General features: G+C 40.7%; 1 protein-coding gene across 1 annotated transcript in view; it reads right to left on the bottom strand.

Moving 5' to 3' along the window:
* Nucleotides 1-1,589: 1,589 nt before the first annotated feature.
* Nucleotides 1,590-15,235, bottom strand: part of FOXO3 (forkhead box O3) — a 149,197-nt gene continuing 135,551 nt past the window's right edge. The window contains exon 3 of the mRNA XM_024202604.2: nucleotides 1,590-3,905. The gene's annotated coding sequence lies outside the window, so the exon portion shown is untranslated. The remainder of the gene's footprint in view (nucleotides 3,906-15,235) is intronic.

Genomic DNA, 15,235 nt, shown 5'->3' on the forward strand with positions numbered 1-15,235 from the left:
TACTCCCACTGAAAAGCAATGAAAGCAGAGCACCTAACTCCCTTATGCCCCTTGAAAATTCCAGCCTGAGGTGCTTAACTTCACATATTTAAGTTTGAAAATGTTGGCCACCAAAATTAGAGATAGAAAAAATCTATACGTTTTTCTCGTCCATCCCTCCTCAGGTAGTGCAGGTTTTCTCCCCCCCAACACTAGGGGCCCAAAACTGCACTGTGGAAGCCAATGAGAGTTTTGTCATTAACTTCAGTGGGAGCAGGAGCAGACCCCTTATTTGCTTGTGCTTTGATTTTGATTTGTTTGGAAGGTTCTATAACTTCTCTGCCATTGATTGGATGTCTCTGAACCTACTGGTTTTTCTTCATTTTCTAAAAAAAGTGAACCATATTTTGTAAATCTGACGTAACTCCACTGATCTCATGGGAGTCACACTGCATTAACACTGCAGTAACAAAGTCTGGCCCAGTATGTTCAAACAAGCAGTCTTTCCCTTCCATTAGACATATTAGTTCCGTACCAAGAAAAAATAAAATTACTCGTCTTTGTCGCCGTAGTCATAACGTCAAAACAGAACTTTGCTGGTATTAAGAAAGGACTCTAACAACCCGATCCTGCAATCCTTATACAGGCAAGCCCATTTAATGGGAGATTTCATCTGAGTAAAGACTGCAGCATTGGGCCTTATCTCCTTATGTGCAACTGTGAACGATTGGGCAAATCCTGGTCACTGGCATAAATCCTGTCCTCCAAAATGGGTACAAGCAGGTGCTGCCTGCAGTGGAAGAAGAGGTGCAGTTCTGCTGCAGTGTGGGGCTGCAGGCGTTGACTATCTGAAGACGCGGAGCTCACCTCCAGTATGTACTGCCCAGAAGGGATTTGGGGATGGGGCAGGGTCAGTGGATCTGACGGCCGTTCCCCGCTGCAGAGGGGACACACAGGCAAGGCAGTGCTAAGGCTATTCCTGCTCTGATGCTGGAGTACCAGCTATGGAGTGGCGGATTCCTTGTTCCTGCTCCCAAGAAGATCCCTAGCGCACAGCCCGGGCGCTTGGGTTGTGCATAAGGGAAAGACAGTGCTGTACATCTGTAGTAACTCACTACCATCGGTTAGTCCAGATTTACATCATCGTAACTTGAGAGCAGAATTTGGCCCAATATGCTTTGTTATTCTAGTCTATAAAGTGGGCCAAATTTTCTGTTGGCACTATCCCATTTAAGTTACACCAGCAGACAGGTCGGTCCAATATTTCTCCCAAGAAATCCAAATAAAAAAGGTGCAGTCAGTAGATATATATGGTAGGTAGATACAGTAACATAATCCTGTACTACCTATATATTTGTAACCTGCCTTAAATTAGACCGTGTGAAAGGGAGAATCTGCTGCTTGCTCTACGACTGCACCACGATGTATTCCATCCTCCAGTGGACAATAGATAGTTCCACAAAATGTCACACCAGAAATACACACAAAGCCTGCTTTGTACCAGAGTACTTGTGCACAGCCCTCCTATTAATCAGAGAGTGAGACTTTAAGATTAAAAATTGTCAATCAGCAAGCATAATACCACAGAAGACAAAGAAAGAAAAACACCCTCAGTTTAATTCACATTTAATGATGTACCAAAAACCTGACAGATACTGTTATACACACCGAGTACAGTGAAGGCTTGCAATAAAGCTCTTTACTAACTTTGGTAAAAGGTGCCTGCATCTGGACTCTTGTAAGTGAACTGACCCCTAAAACAGATGACTGCTGTACACCATATCGTACTGGGTAGCTGGTTACCCGAAATATCACCTCAAATGGGAAGATCAGTAATGTGAATCATCAACTAATTCTGATGATAAAGAAAAAAACAATAAACTAGTCCCTGCCATTGATAAATAGACCACCTTAATTTAAAAAAATGTTGTTTCATTTAATGAAAATGATAAACTCTTAGCTGCTTGATATGCTATGGGTCTACTATAATCACAACTGCACAGAGTTTACATATTCAGTAAAGGGCAGGATGAAATCAACAGGTTCATCTATAAAATAGAACAGCACAAGCATGAGGTTACAATACAAAACAAATTTTCCATCACACTAGGAGCTGTTATTTCACCAATATTACTTCAGGGAACTGGAAAGTAAGGAGCAAGATGGGGCCCACAAATGTGTGTGTGTGAGTTTGTGTGTGTGTATGCGTGCATGTGTGGTGGTGGCGAAAGGGAGTCACTCCACATTGCATGGTAGATGTGTCAGTGGGAACTCATGCACTGAAACTTTGGGTTAAAATGCTAGTTTGTTTTCCTAACATCCATGCATAATGATCCATTTCTGTACATAATAAAATATATTTATATATTTATATGCATAATGCTTTTATGCAAAGAAAAAAGTCTTCATATATCACTTTGGAGAAGTATGTATACACTGTCCTATTCAGAGCGTCTTCATACCAAGTTCTTATGTACCATTGGTGTTTCCTCCTCTTTTTTCCTCCCCCCCCCCAAAATAGTAATAAAAAGTAATCAAGCTTTCCAGATTATAGAGAGAATCTATACAGCAGCACCATACCTTTTATTCATTATTATTCATTCATTGTTATTCATTTTACAAAAGAAACCCATATAAGCAAAACATATAAAACGGCCTTGTCTTTCAGTGTCATTTATCCAATTACTATCTAAGCTTATATGAAAAGCTGTTTGTATAGCATTACTTTCTTGCCTTTCCCTCTACAGCTTCTTCTTTCAGATTGGGTTACGCATAGTGAGAAGGAAAAAATAATCAAGGATATGTATGTAAGAAAAATCACTGATGTAATAACTTACCCTGCAGTGATCTGCATTTGAACTTCTGATGACTCTACTGTAAGTCACTGTTGATGCATATACTGTAAGTTATCTTTTCTGCAATGTCATATATTTTACTTCCCTTTCCTTTTTAAACCATATCCTTACAAGTGGTTACATTTAACCTGTGTTGGGTGGACAGCCTATCTTATTACTTGTTTTAAGATCAACCAGTTTCCAAACTGCTGAGGCAGACTAATTCTATTCACTGCAACCATTAGGGCAGCTCTGCTAACATAATGCAATAGGTGAGATCGATCAAATCAATCAGGTGCTGAATCAGTCAACACTATGAAATGGCACCCTCACTCAGTCCTTACAAACACTGGACAGGACTGACAACTAGCAACCTTGCTAGTTTCTCTTGTTATGTAATCAACTCTGGTTTGATGTTTATGGAAAAACAAGGTATGTACCATTAAATTGAAGAAAAGATTTGAAAAAAAGTCAAAACAAACAAACAAACAAACAAAACCCACAAGCCACCTCTCTCTGGACTTCAGTCAGTTGCTTGGTGTAATGAATGCTACATACTCAGGTAGTGCTGATGTCTGAAGCTATGTTGGGTAATGGTAATTAGTATAGCCTTTCATTGTGCATACACTGTATTTCAGATGCACCAGGAGAGAAAGAGAAAATGGTTAAAACATCTTTAAAAAAACAAACAAACTGAAGGTTAAAGGGATGAGATGGGGAAACCCCCCAAAATAGAAGCCAAATTAAAATAACCCATAAACCATTAATATATTGAAACACCACATACTCATTGACAAATAACTACGGTAAAGGCTACACAGTGTGTTCTCAACAGGATGGTGCTGAACATTGTCTCCACAGTAGGTGCTTGACCATCCCATAAAAGGAAGATTTTGCATACTTTAGAACGAGTTCAATTCCGAAAAAGGAGGCTCTTCGCTTGGGTAAGGGGCCCATTAACAGTCTCTGCTTCGTTAGGAAAATAATGCAGGGTTCACAAAGAACATAAGCTGTAAACGGTATCACTGTCCACTTGCTGACAGCAGATTTGGCAAAGGGTTCTCTCTTTAGGTCTCGTGTCAGTTTAAGGGCCTGGAGAGGAAGAAGGAACAAAAGAAAAGAAAATGAGATTATTAGGTGTAAAAAATAACCCACCTGAAATTAACAGACAACACTAACCATTTGGAACCAGCAAGCTTAGCGCTCTCCTGCCGGAAACATGGTGCACTGTATAACAACCCTGAGCATCAAGCAAGTGCTGGCTTCTGGCATGGAAGGATTAATGTGCAATTGTTTACAGGTTCAGCAGCTCCCAAAAACTAAACAACCCCCCCTAATTAAAGAACACTATGGATCAAGTCTGAATGACAAAAACCTAATTAGGAGACAAGGTGGGTAAGATAACTTTTACCAGAAGAATTTGGTCCAATAAAAGAAATTACCTCACCCACTTGGTCTCTCTACCATCCTGGGACCAACATGGCTACAACAACACTGCAGGCAACCTAATAAAGCTTCTACAAATTCAATATATTTCCAGATGGTTGGTGGAAGGATCCACCAGAGTCTACCCATTCCTCTCTACCGTCCCTTGTGGGTCTTCTCAACATCACCAGAGGGCTGGACACAACTTCTGTCTGAGTCAGACAGTAAATACTACTACAGGCATCAGCTAGAGCAGAGGTTCTCAAACTGTGGTCCGCAAACTCCATTCAGGTGGTCCGCGGATAGTTCTCTCTAAGGTGCACGCCTGGGTGGCCGCACATGAGACAAGGAAGGGCCACCCACCTAATTAGTGGAGCCGCGCAAACATGGCTCCACTAATTAGGTGCCTGGATCCTGGAGAAAACGCACATGTAAGGTGAGGTGGTGGCCTTGGGGGGAATAGGGGTAGGTGGGAGGGGGCAGTGGGGTGAGAAGATGGGGTGGGGGGAATTTGGGACGTGCAGGGCTGCGGCGGCCAGAGAAAGAGGTGACTTTCCCCAGCTCCAGGGCTGTGGCTGCCAGGGAGAGACAGCCCTCCTTCCCAGCCTCAGCTATGTGACTGCTGTGGTTGGGGAGACACCTCCCTCCTTCCCAACCTCAGCTCGGGAGCTGCTGCAGTGGGGGAGAAACCCCCTTCCTTCCCAACCCCAGCTCAGGGGCTGCCATGTCGGGGGAGAGAGGGCACATCCATCGCATTAGAAAAGTAAGACTACTGATATTAAAATATGAGTTGTGTGCTTTTATTTGTAGAACCAAAAAATGTTAATTATTATTAAGTTTTTGTAAACAGAGCTAACTATACATCTTTGGCTGAAAGCGCTAACAGTACAAACAACATTTGGAAAAATCATTAAGTGGTCCGCCGAGATCCTCAGCAATTTTCAAGTGGTCTGCGAAAAAAAAAGTTTGAGAACCACTGAGCTAGAGGATGCTGCCAAAGAGAAACACGAGTTGCTCCCTTCCTCCCTGGGATTGAGGGTGCTGCTTCGTCTGTACTTCTGGCCTCTGCTGGTGCAAGGAGCAGTGAACTAAAAGCTCAGGCCCTGAACTCTGACCTCCCACATGGCACAACATGCCACCACTAGACCAACAGGTAAGGCCCTACAAATTCAGTGTTAATCAAAAACATTAAGGGCCACATCCTCAGCTACAGCTGAGGAGCACACAGAGCAAGTTGGGGTGTGCAAGGTAGCATAACGCTCACCTCTACACTCCCCCAGTGCTGGAGCTGCTGTACTGTATATGCAGGGCTAATCCCCAAGCATAAATGACACTGATGGATCTTAAATTAGTTATTGGAAAAGACCTGTATGTCATTGTGAAGAGCTCAATGAAAACCTCTACTCAAAGAGTGCAGCTGTGGTCAAAAAAGGAAACAAAAAGTTAGGATACATAAAGAATGAGATAGAAAATCATACAGAAAATGTTCTAATGCCATTATATTAATGAATGGTATGCCATCACCTACTGTACTGTGACCGTTTTCTTACAGGTCACCCGATCTGTAAGAAATTGCAGAGTAATCATGTTTGTGAGAACAAGAAAAGCTAACGTAACTAAAAAGCTAGAAAAGACCAGTTTGGACTAACACTAACCCTGTAATGATGGGAGAGGAGAGTTAACATGGAAATGAGAGACTAATAAGTATGGATAAGAAAAGATATCAAAAAGTTATAAATAAGTTTGTGTAACAAAGGGAGGTTGAAGCTGTATTGTCAGGTGCTGAAGGCGACTGTGATGAGATCGTCCTCATCAGCTTCCCACCTATAAGTAACTGATCACTACTCACTGAGTGTTTTGCCTTAACAAATATTGGTTAGACCCATCTGCTGAGTAAGTGAACCTTAATCCAACAATTCAGAGAAAGGAGATGAAAATAATTAGAAATATGGGGAGAATTCTATACAGATGGAGGCTGAAAAGACACTATTTCGTTTAGGGAATATGAAGGGACATGTTGGAGGTATATAAAATTATGACTGGTACAGAAAAAGGGGACAATTTTCAAAGCCACTTAGGGCCAGATTTGTAAAGGTATTTAGGCACATAACCATGCAGTGGAATTTTCAAAAGCACCAAGGTGCCTATATGCATTGCTACGGGCCTAAATACTTTTAAAAATCTGGCCAGAGGTGACTTTTGAAAAGGGGGTTTAGGCTCCTAGTTCAAATAGATGCTATTGAAAATTTACCCAACACAAATTATTTGGCGTTTTGTGTAATAAAAGAACAATGGGGCATTTAATGAAACTGAAAGGCAACAAAATGAAAACTGATACAAGGAAATGTTTTTCCGCTCTGAAACATCTGGTCTTGGTCACTATCAGGCAGGAGAATGGACTAGATGGACCACTGATCTGATCTGGTCTGATCTAGTTTGGCTATGTTCCCTATTTCCATGGTAAGTAATAACACAAAGGAGATCAACCAGTGAACTAGAATGTTATCATCAAGTGACTGTCTCTGGCTGCTAGAATAGCCTTACGTCTCCACCCTCTAAGTTGCCAGACACTGATCCTATAATAACATTTTACTAAAATGACCTATTCCTATACTACCAAATGACTGACAGAAATTTAATTCTGCCTCTTGGTTACTGGAGCAAGAGAACGACAGCTGCTCCCTGTACCATTACAGGAGAACTTCATTCTGAATGCCTTGGAAAGCAGATGAATTATTGTTTCACTCAATCAAAATTTGGCTTTATCCTTAATAATTTATTTTTTAGGTAGACTATATTTGATGAATAAGGGGATTTCTGCATGGATAAACATATTGATTTTTTCATTTCTAAAGAGTAAATGAACGTCTGCCATTCAGTAATTTGGCTGGCTAGCAGGGATTCCATTTAGTAAAATGTGCGATGATGCCATAACACAAGGTCATTTGATGAAAGTGAGCCAGGTCTAGTACCTGACAATATAATCTGGGCAGTGATTTATATAGCACTAGAAGCACACACCCTTTTCGGTCTCATCGCCCACACTTTTCATTCATTCCTTGGTATTGGTGGGGTTGGGAAGCTATCACCTTCTGTAAATGCTAATTCATTACAGGAGAAAGACTCACTCCTCAGCATCAAGTTCCCTATTTAGCAGAGCATTTAAGCATATGTAAAAAGTCCCACTGACTTCAAAAGGGACTATTCACATACTTGAAAAGTGAAGCATGTACTTAAGCATACTACTGAATCAAGTCTTGAGTAAATTACTCAGCATTTACATTAAAAAATATTTCAAAATTGTATTGAGAAAGAGTAGGAACAAAAGAGAAAATACTAGGGATAGACAATCACATATCTAATTTTTGTAATTTGCACCATCAAATACTCTTCGGAGACTACCAACAATATCTTGGACAATATAAAGAATAGCTAGAATGAGGCTTAGCAAAGAGACAGTGTTAAATAAGAGAAATATGCAGCTAAGGTAGCATCTGTCTGGATTGTCACTAACAAAAAGAAAGAAGTAGGTTAAATTCGTAACCGTTATTACAGTTTATCATATACATAGACTCGTCCATGATAAACTTTGTTAGCTTTGAGTTAAGATGACTAGACTGCAATATCCCATCACTAAAACACAGGGAAATAAGCAGTTACATCAGGGGTCGGCAACCTTTCAGAAGTGGTGTGCCGAGTCTTCATTTATTCACTCTAATTTAAGGTTTCATGTGCCAGTCATACATTTTAACGTTTTTAGAATGTCTCTTTCTATAAGTCTATAATATATAACTAAACTATTGTTGTATGTAAAGTAGATAAGGTTTTTAAAATGTTTAAGAAGCTTCATTTAAAATTAAATTAAAATGCAGAGCCCCCCCAGACTGCTGGCCAGGACCCGGGCAGTGTGAGTGCCACTGAAAATCAGCTTGAGTGCCGCCTTCGGCACGCGTGCCATAGGTTGCCTACCCCTGAGTTACATCATTCAACACTCCATCCACCCCTCTGCTGATCAGTTCTCCTACTCAACTGTAAATACCAATAGGCTTTCTTTCCTTTTCACCCCACCTCCCGCATCCCTGGGAAGTCCTAGCCTGCTCCTCAACAGGCGTTCCAGTCTGATTCCGGTCAGTCAGTCAGGGTGGGACCCCATCTGGAGAACCACAGAAGTTTGCTACAGAGATACAGTCTCTGAAGACAAGTTGGTCGATCTTCAATCGAGGCACCGGTAGCTGTCCCGTCCACACCATTTCCCAGTCCTTATTACTAATGGAGACAGGGTGAGAGGAATAATTAAAGCTGAAGTGTGAACAGATGTAACCAATGCAAAAAAAAAAAAAGGTCTAATGGAGTTAGGGCAGGGATGGAGGGCAGCTGAAGAGAAGGTCAGAAATTGGCTGGGTTTTGTGGCAGGGATGGGGAATCCATGTAGGCGGATGGGTAGTGGGCCTGAGTAGCAGAAATCTTAGCTGACTCCCTGGACTCCTGCCCATTTGTCCCCAGCCCAGTCAATTCTCTGATTTCTATGGGTAGGTGGGCTCCCTACCTCCATGGGTTTGGCAGAATTTCCAATAGGGAGCATGTCTGAATGTTTCCTGTGCAAACAGAAAATTCAATGATCCTTTGAAGAGTTTCTGTGCCAAATTTGGAGACTAAATTGAACCAGTAAAGTGTGACACCGAGGGATTTCAGTCTCACTGTTAGTGTAAACCTCAGTGCACCCTTGACTACAGAGTTAATACCAACAACTCTGTAATGCGCACACACGCATGCACGCACCTGTACTAAATTCAGAACCAGTGTAAGCAGATGTAGCAGCTTTGCTAATGATAGCTCTGATTTTGGCCCACTGCACACAGAAGTCCACAGTAAAGAACAGGGCCACTGCACTTTTTCCATAGTGGTGTGTAACCTGTACCAAACGGGAATGTGTATGTGTGTGCGTGCATGCAAGCAATATTAAAAAAATAGTGACCATTTTTTAAAATCACCGACTATAAATTCATCTTGACTATAGATAGCTCAAGACTATTTTCTGTTCTATAATACAAAATTAACATTTTGAATCCTAGATGATGGCTCTGTTAATTCCACTAGGTAAAGGTACAAGGTAATAAATCAATCAATCAATCAAATGCTTCAGTATTTTCAATTTATTTAACTTGCAAGTGACTGTGAGGCAGACAATGCACAGTCCTTTCATTCTGCCCCCTCCTCCTCCTGTCTTATTCACCCCAGCTTGCTCCTCACAGGTTATGAACCACTCCTCTTTGCACTCTTTGTGACTTGGTTGTTTGAGATGGGATTTCCCTCTATGCAGTAACATTTAATTTACCACAATATAACATCATTCCACCACTATTAAGATGGAATTAAGTCCCCCAAGCCCTGATCTCAACTCAGGCACCAAGAGGGAAACTCTAAAGCATTACCTAATGCAGACTGCTTTCCCCCTTTGGTTCCCACTGGTGTTCATTATGCTGTACTGGAAACTTCCTCAGAATAGAAAGGTGACGCACTGATGTTCCCCAAGTGCAAGGCACAGCAAATGTGCTCCTGCTGAAACTGGATGTGAGTTTATCAATAGGGTAACCATAACAATCAGTAATACAATCTTTGTAAAAGAAGAGTTCTAAGGGCCTTGAAATAATTATGATCTTGGAATTGGACTACCTGGAACTGGAACAGACTAACATTTCCTATGCCAGGGAACCTAGAAACAACTTCCTAATTAACGTATGTGATTAACTAAGGTGCCTTTATTGTGAAAATGTCACATCTCATAGGTTTCCATTACAGACATTAGTATCTTCAGTGGGTATTTCTAGCTGGGGGTTGAACATTACTATAAATTCTTGTTAAGTAATCTGCCCAGAGAACGAGGTGGTGGGAAACACTGAAGCAAACCCCTGTCCTTCAGTGGCATATGTCCATGAATTCTGATGCATTTGCATACTGTTCTGGTGATCACTGTCATTTGTGTAGCTATATACAAAATAAAAGAGCTTGTCTCACTGCTGCATGGAAAAGCAACAGAATCACTGACATTTTGTGAAACTCAATTATTAAATATGATAGCACAGGAAGCTTATTTTACTAATCTTTGATTTCAAATCTCTTTGTGGTGGACAAACATGCACAGGGGCAATAGCTTGCTTGAACGGCTACTGGCTGAATTTTAAAGGAGTTGGGGAAAAGGGAGCAAGCAGTAAACCACAAAACCTGTTGCTCAAAGTTTGCACCTCTTCATTTAACTTACAGATAATTCTTTCCTCTTCAAAACATAAATAATTGGACTGTTCTTAAAATGAAAAATATTTGAGCATATTTGTTATTTTTCTCACTGGTGATATATTTTCACTATCTACTCTTTTGGAAAGGTGTTAGATTCAGAGGAAAGCTGTAATATTTTATTCTGAATTATTCCAGAGATACTTTTCTTTGCGTTTTACATTAACATTCTGTCCTTAATATTCACAATTCCAATGACGAATAATACCAGTTAGTTATTGTTAGTTATTTTGAAGTTACTACGGAAGACAACTTTTGTGGCTGTGGCTTCTCTGATGACATAGGGTTGCTACATGACAGTCTGCCTGACAGAATAAAAATCAGGAATCCTGATGTCATGACACGGTGTGTCATAATGACATTGCACTGACATATCACACTGCATCAAAATGACACTGTGTTGTAACATTTTGATTTGGCAATGCTTTATGGCATCTGAAAGTTATATTGGGATCTGTTAACGTTCTGCAAGGGACAACTCCTTCAAAATTGGGACAATCCCAGAAAGAAAGATGGGTGGCAATTTTAAAGATCTCCTTCAGAGGGCCTGATACTTCAGGCATACTCCTACCCAAGTAGGTTTTCTTCCCCTGAAATTTTACTCATAACAGTTTTGCTTCTTTCCAGTTCAGAGAACCAGAAAAACAGTGTAGGAGTTTAAGGAGACGGTGTTAAGTGGAACACAGGACTACGGGAGCTGGGAAGGTCCTATATTGATGTTTACACGTGCATGTGGAATATGAAAGTGTAACCCTATCTTTTGCTGCTATTCCAAAGCAATAGCATTGTAGAACATACCATCAAAGCATCAATTAAAGTTCTGATTAATATTTCAGAAATGTATTTCACTGAATGTAAGATACTGCACAGAAATAAGCTTATTCAGGAGGTCACTCTCAAACTAAAAAACAAAAGAAAACAGCCAAGTCACTACTGTATCTGGCCTCACCACAGGGGGCTAGGATTTGGTACCTCCATTTCTGAAGCTGTGCTCAGCCGTGCATGCAGGGATTGGTTTGTTTTGTACTTTATGTTGACCCGAACTATGCATATGAGCATCTTGAGGGAGCTTTCTGAAATTAAAGGCTTGCCCAGAGCTATAGTAAATACACATTATTCTGGCACATCACACCAAAGAAATTCTACTTTCTTTCTCTTTATGGAAGAAGATACTGTTTGTCATTCCTATAATAATAATTTTTATTCTTGCATAGCAGAATCTCACTGCACTGGAAAAATAATTACATATTGGACTTTATGGTGTATGAAGGCCCATCCTTTCATGTCCTCCATAGACAACAGGGCTTTGTATATATAACCTGTTGTAGATAAATAAATAATCATGAAGAAATTATGGCCTGTTGTGTGTATTTCATAATTTAATTTGAGTTAGGTAATAAATAATAATACTTTACACCTTTACAGCACCTTATGAGGATTTTAAAGTGCTTTTAATTAACTAGATCTCACAACACCCTCTGAAGTAGATAAGGATCAAAATACCCATTTGATAGATGAGGAAACTGAGACACAGATAAGGTAAGTGACTTGCCCATGGTCACACGGTTAGTGAGTGGCAGAGTTGGGAAAAGAAACAAGCAATTATGGAAGCAAAATGCAGGTTCTGATTTCCGTAATGTTTTTGGACCTGATACTGAACTACTCAATTCAGTGGGAGTTTTGCAATTGATCTGAATAGGAGCAGAATCAAGTACTTTACAGATAATTCAGGATCATATCTACTACACCTCTACCCCGATATAACGCTGTCCTCGGGAGCCAAAAAATCTGACCATGTTATAGGTGAAACCGTGTTATATCGAACTTGCTTTGTTCCGCCGGAGTGCACAGCCCCGCCCCCCCGGAGCACTGCTTTACCGCGTTATATCCGAATTCGTGTTATATTGGGTCGCGTTATATCAGGATAGAGGTGTACTATGAAGATATCATTGCATTGTGGCCAGTACAGAAACTTTGTAAAACAAACTGCTGCATGAGTTTTTGCAAATGTAGATACATCAATATGCAGTTCTGTTTGCTTTCCAGCAGAAGTACTGTAATATATTTAATTGTTTCTTAGAGACATACACCAGTATTTAATCTTCTATACTGGCCTGTTCAAAAAGATTTAAGTACAAGACATTATGTCTCTACAATATCCGAGAAGCCTCTGATCTTACAATTCGATGGGCAGAACTCTGCCTTTCCCCCACAGAGCTATACGGGGGAGAGCAGTGGTATCAACCGTGGGTGAAATCCTGGCACCACTGAACTCAGTGAGAGTTTTGCCATTGACTTGGGTCAGGATTTCAACTTGCATGTTCAGCACTACTGGCATTCTGCAGTTGCAGGGCACGATGCTGCCAATCAAACATACAGGTTAGTTATCTGGAGGAAGAGGATTTAGATATGCCCGCAAGATAGTGAAATCATGCCCTGCATGAGACATTGTGTGCTAGCTGGCATGGCAGATAATTCCTGTGTTCTCTGGAACATGAGAGAGAGATCAGGTCTTGCTACATGTGTTAATGGGAAGAGGAAGTGGTATCCTAGTGCCTCTATGAAGTAGAGGGAAGGATTTTACTACCACTTTTGTATCTGAAGAACAAATGCCACTTTTGCAGTGAGAAGGTAAAAAGTATCTTGCTGACTGACAGCAGAACTAGACAGTGAATTCTGGATTATACTGCAATAGAAACATGAAATCTACTCTTCATTACTCCACATGTATTTACCGATAACTTGCTTTTCCTCTGTCAGATTAGGGTAGTGAGCATCTCTTTAAAATGATCCTTCCTGCCATACAGACTTCCCATTTTCTGCTGAAGTTAATTGAAAATGACAGGTCAATAAGCCAAGCAAAAATCACTAAAAGGAAGGCACGCCCTATAGATATAGTAGAGGAAAGGTACAATCCCGTTTATCACAAGCTCCATCGGGGCAGAAACTCAAAAGGAAATGCAACAGAGAGAAGGTTCTCCCACTACATCAAATTTCTCTAGCCCTTCTTGAAATCAATGACTTTTCTGTGAAAATCAGGAAAAGAAGAATTTTGAAACAAGGCAATATAAGAAAAAAGACTGGAGAAAACATTAACCTAGAATGAAAATGTGCATAAACACCCACTGTTCTTTCTAGAATAATCTGGAAAGGCATCTTTCTCTTGAAACTGATCTCAGACCTTCAGGACTACGCCATGACCTCTGTGAAATGAATTTAGTGCTCTCAGTCCAATTACCGCTCAACAGATGTCCACCCCACACACCCCACAACAACTGCCACCCTAGCTGGCCATCTCAGTAGAAAGACCAAGGATTAAATGCTCCTGGAGACTGAGGGCACAATTAATAGGCTTTCTTATGGCATTCATTATTGTAGTATCTGTGTGGGGAAGCTTGAACTGCTGCGGTCTGTGCGGTACCTGTCTGTGAACATAATGAACAGCAGCCTCCAGAACTGTCAATTCATCACCTTAATCAAGCACAAAATTCACATGAAAAAGTATTTTTTTAAAAAAGACCGATCTTGGCCTTAACTCAGTTGGATGACTCTGTGTTTCTAAAATAAACCTCTATGTGCTTGACTCTTTAAGAAAATTGTGTTTTTTAAAGGATTATTTAAAAAAGGCACAATGTTCTTTAAAAAGAAATCAACCTGTAACTATCACAGTTATTAGGCAGTAGGACATTTCAGAACAAATGCTAACCTGCAGTTCTAAACAAGCACTACAGCTCATTCACACGAAAAAGAAAATTTGCAAAGACTCATTCAGTAATAAAATCCTAATGCTGTTGATACAAAGAGGAAAGCATTGGGGAGACCAACTGATACAGGCTGTTCTAAAAATATCAGTTTATGCTGTCATCTGGTGAGAGTATGTCATCGTGTAATCCTGGCATCTGCAGGGATGGCAAGTTTCTGCTAATTATTGTTCTTGAATCACATGACAAAAACATACTGTACTAAAAAATAAAATACAATCAATAAAAATAAAACAAATCCAGAAAAAAAACCCAGGCACGTTGTACAACATTAGAACATTTCTGGTTTTGCAGCTGTCTTTTCACAACTCTATTCTATGGAGGGAATGTTGATTTTTATGGATTATTTTTCTTAGTTAATAAAAAACAACAAAAAGTAAAATCCAGCCCAACTCCAGATAAACCAACCAACCAATTCCAGAAGTAGTGAACAATTCAGTGATTATATTTTGGGGCCTGTCACAGGTGACTGGCCCCTTTATGAGCAAGCAGGGTCCAATGCAGCTGGACTGATTACTTACTGCCCAATTAGGCTTAAGGGAAGGCACCTGGGTCTTTCAAAGGGGGAGACAGCTGCAGGTTGTTGGCTGAGGCGTGCAGACACTGCAGGAAGTAAAAAGGCTCCTGCAGGGCCGTGAGTCAGCTGGGGGAAGACACTAGCAGGGAAGGCCTGTGGAGAAGGCCAAACTCCAGGCAAGAGGTGCTATAAGAGCAGGAAGCCAGACCCTCAGGAACTGGAGCAGAAGAGTGTTGGAACGCTGAAGGGAAGACAGACCCTCAGGGAAGAAGGGCTGTGCCCAGTTTGGGAATGGGGTGAAGAAATGAATTTTAAAGAGAGGACAGCAACAGAGGGTCCTGTGGCACCTTTAAGACTAACAGAAGTATTGGGAGCATAAGCTTTCGTGGGTAAGAACCTCACTTCTTCAGATGCAAGTAATGGAAATC

Source organism: Terrapene carolina, unplaced genomic scaffold (assembly GCF_002925995.2).
Source record: "Terrapene carolina triunguis isolate 2854851 unplaced genomic scaffold, T_m_triunguis-2.0 Scaffold42, whole genome shotgun sequence".
NCBI lineage: Eukaryota > Metazoa > Chordata > Testudines > Emydidae > Terrapene > Terrapene triunguis.